We start from the raw sequence: 10,458 nt of genomic DNA on the forward strand, positions 1-10,458 counted from the left end.
CACACACACACACACACACACACACACACACACACACACACACACACACACACACACACACACGCCCCGTATAGGTAGCCACCCTCCTCCCCCACCACAACCAAACGTTTCTTTGCACCAGGTCTTGAAGTCAGTGTATGGACCCGGGGGGGGGGGGGGGGGGAGGGGCGTGGGGGCGATTTTCTGCCCCTCACATGACTAAATGGCCACAGCCCAGGGACACTTGACCCCATATGTCCCCCTAGGCAGTGCGCTCCTGCGAAAATGTGATGCTGGCAAACCAGAACTTTGGGGAGAGAAGTGTAAGATACTACACTCAGGCAGAAAAAATGAAATGCACAGATATAGGATGCGTGACACCTGACTTCACAACAGTACACGTGAAAGGGATCTGGGAGTCCTAGTAGACCACAAACGGAATATAGGTCAGCCATGTGATCCGGCAGCCAAGAAAGTCAATGCAATTATGGGCTGCGTTAATAGGAATATAGTGTCTAGATTGAGGGACGTAATAGTACTGCTGGATTGGTCAGACTTCACCTCGAATACTGCGTCTTGTTCTGAACACCACCATTCAAGTAGGATATTGACAAGCTGGAACGGGTCCAGAGGAGGGCAACCAAAACGGTGAAAGATCTGGAATCCATGCTCTAAGAGGAGCGGCTTAGGGAGCTAGGGATATTTAGTCTTGAAAAGAGAAGGTTAATTAAGGGGTGACATAACAGTGATGTTTAAATATTTCAAGGGATGTCATGCTGGTGAGGCAGCAAGCTTGTTTTCTGCTGCTCCAGAGACTAGGACACGGAGTAATGGATTCAATGTGCAGGAAAAGAGATTCCACCTAAATATTAGGAAGAATTTTCTGATGATAAGGGCTATACCATAGTGCAGTGGTTCTCAACCTTCCTAATGCCGCGAGCCTTTACTACAGTTGCTCATGTTGTGGTGACCCCCAACCCTAACATTTATCCATTTTACAGATGGAGAACACTGATGCAGAGAGTCTTAGGCGACCCCTGTGAAAAGGTCATTCGACACCCAAAGGGGTCCCGACCCACAGGTTGAGAACCACTGCCGTAGTGGAATATACTGCCTCAGATAGTGGTGGAGTCTCCTTCTTTGGAGGTTTTTAAAGAGAGGCTGGATGGCCAGCTGTCGGGAGTGCTTTGATTGTTTGTTCCTGAATGGCCGGGGGTTGGACTTGATGGCCCTGGTAGTCTCTTTCAACTCTGTGGTTCTATGAAATTCAGCCCTGTGGTAGGGCTGGAGTCTAAAAAACTGGTGCTGGCTCCCAAGGATTTGGAAGATATTTGCCAGGCCTGTTTACCTTGCCTGTGAATCATGCCTCCATGGAGGATTCTGGCCACCATGCAGCTCTGCTTCTCGTTCAGCTTCAATGTGATGCCCTGGAACAGACAGGAAAGTCTGAGACGGCCTAGATCAGCAATGCAGCATGAAAGATTGGCTTCTTTGGAGAGGTCTTTGCGGGCTGGCCTACATATGGTTGATCTGAACACCCGCCCCTAGTACCCTCCTGGGACAGAAGAGTCATGGCTCAACTCCGTCCGAGTTCCCTTCCGCCATACGGAGCAGCAGCCAAGGAACACTCCTTTCTCCAGGCCCCCCCTTGGCCACAGGAACCTCTTGCCGTGGCCACAAAAGCAAGCACAGCTCCCCTGCAAAGCTAAGAATCGCTCCCAGTTCGAGCCAAGCAATTGCGATGAAACAACTCTCAGCACCTGAAGCGCAAGGCGGAGAGTTGCGGAAATAACTGCCCCAGCTCACCATGGGCTCTTCTGTGACCTTCTCAAACTGGATGAACCTCATTTTCCGGACTTCCCGCCCATTTGCGTGGGCCGGGCTGCCCAGCAGGGCTGAGCCATTGGTGTAAATGTCTTCAGAGATGGCATTCAACGGGGACGGGCTTGCCTGTAAAGGCAAAAGCAAAACCCAAATTTAGAAGCAGCAACCAGCCAGGTCTTGCTGCATCACAGTCTCTATTTTCTTTTCCAAAAAGGCCTTTAACTCAGTCTTCTGCTCCCCATTCCCACCCATGAGTCCATCACAGTTCTGACAGCAGCCGCCGTATCTTGAATTCAGCAGTTTTAGGCTACAGGTATTCCTGGCAACATGAAGGTCTCTACTGACCAAGTCAAATCAGGTGGCCCAGGTCCCCTGCAAAGCTAAGAATCACTCCCAGGTGGCACACGTTTTCACAAACTTCTGCCCTATTTGCCTCAACCCTCCCTCAAGGAAATGTGCACGCTGTCACCTCCGTTCAGCAAATTGCACAAAATGATTTATTCTGTACAATTTGTTCCGCTGGTCAGAGAGGAGAGCCAAATCTATGCTGTGCTATTGGCAGCTCATCTTATATGAGCAGGAAGCCAACAGAAAACAGGACATTTGGGTTGCTGGACAAGGGCATGTTTATTTATAGCTCTCCTGTCTTCTTTGAAGCTCAAGGAAGTCTCACAAGGTCTCCCACCCAAGCCCTGACCAGATCTGGACCTGCTTCGCCTCAGGTCTCCTTTCATACTGGGCTGAGGGGCGGGGAAGGGCAGTTAAGGACCAAGGCATGATTACAAAGACTTAGTTGTGTCCCATTCATGCCACTGCTCTACAGAGATTATCGACTCAAGGCCCACCCCCTTTCCCAACCAATGAAAATGCTTCTAAGCCCCCCTCCCCAGATACAAGCAAAAGCCAAATGTCATCCACACACTACCAGCACCACCCCCTTGAAACACTATGTGGGAGGGAGGGAAGGAAGGAATTAAGCTCCAAGCCCATAATCTTTTTTAAAATATATTTAAATTTATTTATTTACAAATGTATTTATTTAAAACAGTAACAACGTAACTGAAACCTTGCTTAACATTATGACAGAGCTTCTGTAACACTGGTTGTCAAATCAACTGCTTAGCGCTTTTCCTATTCCTGAAATCAGTTGATTTCATCAATTGACAGGTCTTAAACATTTTGGGCCCGTTCATGAATTGATGGGGCTGTTTCTTGTTCCCAGCGGCTTGCGAGCACAATTTCAGTCAGGGTAATTAGATACAACACTGTAGAGTACAACATTTTCAAAACCTTAGGGACATAGTGAAGGGAATGAGCCTTCATTGACAAAGAGGAGAATCCTCCTTTTTTAAAACAGCATGAAAGTTGAAGCACCCGGGTTGAACCGTTCTGGGCTCCCAGCTCACATTCTGTGGTTACATGGCATTGCACAATGCCCACAATGCTGGCCATGAAGTTCATCCCCACAAAAACAAACCAAGGGGGAAAACGGCTCCTCATTTTGACTTTCTCTGCAGCAGAGCCGCCCTCCTTGAAGTCCTTGGATGGGATCCAAAAACACATAAAGAGAGAAGCACCACCTCCGCCTTCTCTGAAACTCTTGCCCAAACAAACCTACATTCTAAAGAACATCCTCTTGCTGAATCTTATTGTACAGGTTTGAGCATGTCCCTCTCTTATCTCCTACAAGTCAGCAACAAACAACAGAGAGAACAGGAGAAAGGTTGTTTGCTACTGGAAAGGCCTTAGCATGAGACTCCAAAATTGCTCAGTAGGCTCTGAAGTTACCCTATCATGGTCAAACACCCAATTCATGCCAACAAAGTACTATGGACACCTAGATGGACTCACAATAACATAGAAATACCTAAACCAACATCTACCTGACCTCTGCTTATAACATGGAGTCATCAAACTTAATAAAAACCCAAACAAATTTTAAAAGCAAAAAAACAAAAACGAACTGAAAATTTATCATTGAAGGCTTTCATGGCCAGAATCAACTGGCTATTTTGGGTTTTCCAAGTTGTGTGGCCATGGTCTAGTGCTGGGGTATCCAACTGTGTTGCTTCAGATGTTCATGGACTACAATTCCCATCAGGCCATGCCAACAGGGGCTGTTGGGAATTGTAGTCCATGAACATCTGAAGCATCACAGTTGGACACTTCTGGTCTAGTGGTTTTAACTCCTAACGTTTCACCCATATTTATAGCTGCCATCTTCAAAAGCATGTCATGGTAAGATGTGTTTGTAGCACAGTGTTTGCAGCATGTGTTTGTAACGTGCTTCTGAAGATGCCAGGAACAGATGTGGCCAAAATGTTGACGTTAAAACCACCAGACCAGGCCCACCGCCTGGAAAACCTACAACAGCAAACTGAAAACGCTTGAAGCTAAACAGAAAATCCAGTTTGAATTCTAAAATGTCACATTTCAACTATGTCCAATTCCAAGTTGAACTGGTTTTGCTATACGAGCAAGTTTATTTCAACAGGCTGTCCGCAGGAAGACAAATGATACCAAAAGCAGAAATCTGGGTGTGAACCAGAAGTAGAAACACGCACACACACACACACACACATACATGAACCCTGACTTCTTTAGTCAAGAAAATGCTTCCAATTATTTACTCCTTTGAGCCATATCTTCACTAGTCCACCTCTGTTCATATCACACTAACCTCAGGCTACTCCAACCTGACCTACTGTGCTTATCTCTACTTCCACTGTTCACTCCGGAGCAGTGAAAGAATAGCAAACTTCACTCATCCTTCCCTAAGGCAATGCAAATAAATCCAGATGTTCCTGGTTAGATATTAGCCTAATGGTTTTACAGCATCTTTTAGCCTTTTTTAACTAATACTCATGGCCTCTAGTCTAGTCTGCTAGTCCACAAAGGAGGTTCTTACATATTCAAAGCCAGTGATGGTCAAAGTAATGCAGGGCAGAAATTCTGCACCCAATGCCCTTCCCTGCACAAGGACACAGTAGTGAGCACTATGGGGAAATACAGTTCAGAGAAGCGCCTAGAGAACTTCCAAGGAACCAAAGTTAAAGCAAAAGTCTCAGGGTAGACTGAAACTGGAACGGCATGGATTTCCCCATCACCAGTTGTGGTGAAAGATGGCTTTGAAAGCCCCTTTAGAGAAGAGATCACGGACTGTGCTTGACAGATATGAGCACTCCAGCACAGTTTGAAGAGTCATTTCTGGAGCACATGTGAGTCAGTGAGAGAAAGCAGGAAAAGAGAAAGACATTGTACTCACACATCAGCTATTTACACTCTCACCGTCTACCCTCAGATACTATTAATGATCTGATCTGGAGGAACCGGGTTTGATTCCCCGCTCTGCCGCTTGAGCTGTGGATGCTTATCTGGGGAATTCAGATTAGCCTGTGCACTCCCACACACGCCAGCTGGGTGACCTTGGGCTAGTCACAGCTTTCCGGAGCTCTCTCAGCCCCACCCACCTCACAGGGTGTTTGTTGTGAGGGGGGAAGGGCAAGGAGATTGTAAGCCCCTTTGAGTCTCCTACAGGAGAGAAAGGGGGGATATAAATCCAAACTCTTCTTCTTCTTCTTCTTAACCAATAATCCTTATTAATAAAATGTTTACTGTTCAGTTCTTCAGCTGTTATTTCCAACTCACGTTGCTTTATTCTAAAAACTTACTGGCCCCCAGCACATTTCTCCCCAACCGGGATCCGAGGCAGCCTGCAACATCCCCCCTCCTCTATTTTATCCTCATAGCAATAACCCTGTAAGGTAGAATAGTCCAAGAGAGAATTACAGGCCCAAAGTCAACCAGCAAAAAGACCTTGAGCCTGTAGTTCTCTCTTGGACTATTCTGCCTCACAGGGTAGAGGATTTGCAGCGGGGTCACACAGATCCTAGCTCGATACTCTTCACCCCCACACCGTGCCATAGCTCATTCTTAGTTATCAACTGCCTCTGCCACGTACATGAAGTAGAATTCCTACCTGAACTGAATTCTGGTCTTGACAGATTGGATAGTTTTCTGGGTGACAGTTACTATGTTCTTAGACTAAGGAGAACTGACTCAGATTCAGGAGTAGTGTATATCTGAATGCCAGTCAAGGGAAGGGGGCAATGGAGCAAAGTTATAACCCTCACGCCTAGCACATGAGATTCCAACAAGGATCTGCCAGGCCACTGAAATAGGCCTACAGTCTCACTCCGTAGCTTCTTGCTGTGTTCATATTATTTCAGGGAGGAAGAAAGGCAAGAGTAGAATCAAAAGAAATCCTCGAGAAGTCAAGCCCATCCTTTCCGAGAGTCAGCACAGACAAACACTGTGTCTAACCCATAAAGCAGGTAGGAAATCAAAAGGTGCAAGGCTGGATCAAGGAGCCATGAATAAAGGCACCAAGTGAAAAACTAATCTGAAAATGCTAAACTTGATGGCCAAGGATCTGAGTTGGCGTGAGCTCATTTAACCTGTCAGGGGAGCTGAGAGAAGTCCAGCCTCGTCTCTTATCTCTGCTTCTTCCCCTCGAAGGCTGGTGATGTCAATTAACCATGTGACCTTACTTAACGGTGAGTGGAGGGTCAGCGTGAGATGGAATGGGCAGAGCTGATCTGCAGCTAAGCCCACCCAGTCCTCACAGGTACTGATGTTCATGATTTCATCTTTGCTAATCGTATGGAAAGTGGCTCCTCCCCTATTTGTTTGTTTATTTATTCAATTTATATGCCGCTCTTCCAAGTCGGCTTAGAGCGGCTGTTCTCACCCTTAGGCTCATTCCGCACATGCAGAATAATGCACTTTCAAACTGCTTTCAGTGCTCTTTGAAGCTGTGAATAGCAAAATCCACTTGCAAACAGTTGTGAAAGTGGTTTGAAAACGCATTATTTTGCGTGTCTGGAAGGGGCCTTAGAGACAATAGGGGAGACAGGATACAAACTGCTTCCTTCCAGAACATAGACTCTCATCTCAGTTGCAAAGGATCACAGCTTGCTAAACCTCAAGCAACAGCACCGTCATTTTCCAACTTAGACGTTTCCCAGTGTCGGTCTGAAGCGCCAACCAATCCATAAGAGAAAAAGAAACTACATTTAAGGGATTCAGTTTCTTGACAATCCTGGCCCTGGTTCAAAGTGCCTGTCAGGAGAGCTGAGTCATTCCAGCCTCGTCTCTTATCTCTGCTTCTTCCCCTTGAAAGAGTCCATACGGCAGCTCAGTTCCAGATCTCTGGGCTCAGCAAAGATTTCCCCAGAATGCAGCACATTCCTGGAAGCAGCACAAAGGTTAGTCTAGCCAGGACACTCCTCCACCTCCCTGCCAGTGTGAACCTTGGCTTTCAGTCGTGAGATGCAAAGAGAGCAGCTAAAAGGAGAGTCTGGCTGTTGGAGAATGAACCCCAGCCATGCGTGGTTCTAGCACAGGGATAGGCAACCTTTACCACCCAAAGAGCCATTTGGACCCGTTTTCCATGGCCTTGAAGATCTACCGAGCCGTTTTCCAGATACTCAAAAATTGCTGAGTTTTCCAAAGATTTTATTGAAAAACAGAAAATAAGAAAATGTTCTAATACATAGACCTCTCAGCTACAGCATCATTCCAAGGAGGTTCTTTGTTGCAGACCTGGGATCAGGAGTTGCTTTCTCCTGCCCGGCCTGGATCAGAATCCTCTTTGTTCTCCCTCTTTGGCTCTCAGGTAAACTCTGTATCCTCCCCCCCCCCCGCCACGGTAAATCAACCTCTCCAATCTACAACCGTTTGGCCACTAGCTTCCTTTGTGTCATTTATGCAAAGCGAATATAGGTTTCCTATACAGAGATCAAAGGTCCTTGTCAGGCTAGTGTGAATCTACCTGATTCTGTAACTGGAATAACAGGCAGACATTTTCTGCAGGCCAGTTGGCAACCCTAAAAGCAGCAGCATATGATTGTCACAGCCACTGAACAACCAGTTGAGCCTACATTTTACACTGCTGCAGGCAAGGCCAGGTGCAGACAGCAACACCAGTAAAAATACGTGGCTCAGATGATGTTGAAGTTCTCAGTCCTGCCATTTCAACTTGAGACTCTCCATCAGTGGCAAACTGCTAATGAAAACATGGGGTATTCCATGTCCCTGAGCGCATGCCGTTTTGTCACGTGGGGGGGTTCCCACATGACAAAACAACATACACCCAAGCCACATGCTGGCAAGACCAAGCCACCTCCCAGCCTCCCAGGGAGGGCAAGAGCTGGCCTGCAGGGAGGCAGGGGGGAGGCTTGGCGGTGGGTGATCCAGGCAGGCGCCATGGCGCAGGCCAGCCCACGAGTCAACCTGCCGCTGAAGCGCCTGCCCAAGCCACCCCCGAGCCCTGCCCTCCCTGCTGGCTCCCGTAAGTGGGGCGTGGGGAGCCAAGTGGGGGGGAGGCGCGGGGAAGCAGTCATGCCCCCAGGCGCCATTTAGGCCCCGTACACCACTGATCCCCATGTAGATTCTGCTTTGTGAACTTCAAAAGTACAGGTTAGATCCTGCAGACCTGACCTGCTGGCAGAGGCACTTTCTTCTGAGAGAAGCCTTCACCTTATGGAAACCCTTCTTGTATCAGGTCCCTTCTGCTGGAGGCAAGTTCTCAGCTAGAGGAACAGATCCTGAGAATCTTTGTTTTCACATCATTTCCTGCTTCCCCTCGCTGACTTTTCCCCATAAAACATATCAATTTTTCAAGTTAGCTGTGCAAGAAAAAATCGCATTATGTGCATATTGTCTGTATTAATAATTCACACTGTATATATGAATGCTGGATAACTGCATGCAAAAACTGTGCGACACGTGCACACAAACAAACGTACTACAAGCAACAGCGAAAACCGGACAACTGAGGAAGTCAGCAAAAGCTTAAAAGTGAACAGGGAACATTTGCTCATCCCAATTAAATATGGGTACACAGCAAGAGGACTTGTATTTCTGCACCTAATCCCATCTCTCCGCTCTTGTTCAAAACTGCAAGGAATTACAAAACAAACAACAGAATATACTCATCCCTAGCTCTATGTCGATCTATTCCCATGACCTTAGCACTGTAAAATTAGCTCCTGCTGCAACAAATTGGTTGCTATTGACCCTTACAGCTTGTCCTTTGACCTTTCAGATATCAAACGAAGCTCAAAAGCGTCAAGCCTACAACAGGAAACACTTAAGTAGGACGCCTAAACATCGGACGCTGGCGCCTATGAGCATAATCTGCCTTCTGCAGCACAGCTCAAAGGTGCCCACCCACCCCCAGCCTCAATTTCTTGTTTTGAAAACAGGAAACATCTGCAGGAGCCTACAACCATCACAGATAAACTATCAGAGGCAACATAAAGCAAAATAAATTAGAGGGCAGCTCAACAGAGAAACAGCAATAGCTTCAACGTCAATACCGTCAAGGCTGCGGAATCCTAAGAAATGTCCGGGTTATCCTAGGTTAAAATGGGACAGATTGCGAGCTGTATTTTTTATTTGAGGCTGAATCGATTATGCAAGAATAATAACACTACTAAGAATATCAATTTGTCATTGATAATGATATAAGTAAGTGTTGTAATTTTAAGATCCCATGTGTTAGAGTTAACAGATGTGTAGTTTATGGGTTTTCTATATTTTCCTTTCTGTTCAATTATTTTCTATATTTTCTTTTCTGTTCGATTATATTTGAAAAAGTTTAATAAAAATATTATGAAAATATTAAAAAGAAACAGATTAGATTGCCACTCTAGCTAAGATTCCAGGGCTGCAGGCAGAGGCGTAGCAAGGGGGGAAAGCGCCCAGTACACTGGTATGTACTCCGCCCACATCCTGCCCTGGAACACCCCTGCCACACCCCCGGAACGCCATCAACTCACCCCCACAGAGGCGCTCGCCCGGTGCGTCACGTACCCCCTCGCCCCCTTGGAGCTACACCTCTGGCTGCAGGTCATGGCATCTTGCAGAGACAAATGGACAAGATGGTTATACAGATCGTTTAGTGAGGAGGTATTTTTTTTTTCCAGAAAGGAGGACACGGCCAATATGCATCAAACAGTAACATTTGAAAGGAGGGGGTCTGGAGAGCTATAGGGATGCACCTGAACTAATCTCTGTGTGATCCCTGTTGGTACATCTCCCTGATTCGAGGCTTAATGTATCTTGCAACTGTGGAAACAACAGCCCTGGTTGCAGAACGGAAAGACCTGTTGTGTTCACCCCTGCATGATGGGCCGCAGTCCCTGTCTAATGTCGCTGATAAAGCAAGAGAAGAAAAAGGTGGCAGTTCAGGCTCCGTGCGACCATTGCTCATCAGTTGTAGTGTAACACAGCATGGTTAGAGTTGCAACCCAAGGACAGCACTCCGCTCTATGGACAATAACTTATTTGTGGTTATTGTCAGCTCTGGCCATGTGGAATGATCTGTCGAATGAGACCCAGGGCTCTATTGTACCTATTGCAGTTCCACCAGGCCTGCAAAATGGAGCTATTCCGCCAGGTCTGAGAACAGCAATGGTATTCCAATTCAGCTGGCCTCCCTTATCTTCCCTTTCACACTCTCTCGCCTCTTTCTCTCTCTTGATCTAACCTACTTCACAGGGGTGTTGTGAGCATGATATAGGAGAGGCAGCACCATGTATTCTGCCCTGAGATCCTTGCAGGAAAGGCAGGATAAAAATGTGTGTGTGT

The 10,458-nt window shown here is 46.8% G+C and overlaps 1 long non-coding RNA gene across 1 annotated transcript; it reads right to left on the minus strand.

Annotated features, from left to right (window-relative positions):
- Positions 1–1,326: 1,326 nt before the first annotated feature.
- LOC125442569 lies at positions 1,327–5,239 on the minus strand. Its single transcript, XR_007246014.1, has 4 exons — positions 5,229–5,239; positions 3,384–3,389; positions 1,786–1,929; positions 1,327–1,406 (listed from the first exon to the last, which is right to left on the minus strand). It is a non-coding gene; the product is annotated as an uncharacterized LOC125442569 (long non-coding RNA).
- Positions 5,240–10,458: the final 5,219 nt, after the last annotated feature.

This window comes from Sphaerodactylus townsendi, linkage group LG13 (genome assembly GCF_021028975.2).
Source record: "Sphaerodactylus townsendi isolate TG3544 linkage group LG13, MPM_Stown_v2.3, whole genome shotgun sequence".
In the NCBI taxonomy this organism is placed as follows: domain Eukaryota; kingdom Metazoa; phylum Chordata; class Lepidosauria; order Squamata; family Sphaerodactylidae; genus Sphaerodactylus; species Sphaerodactylus townsendi.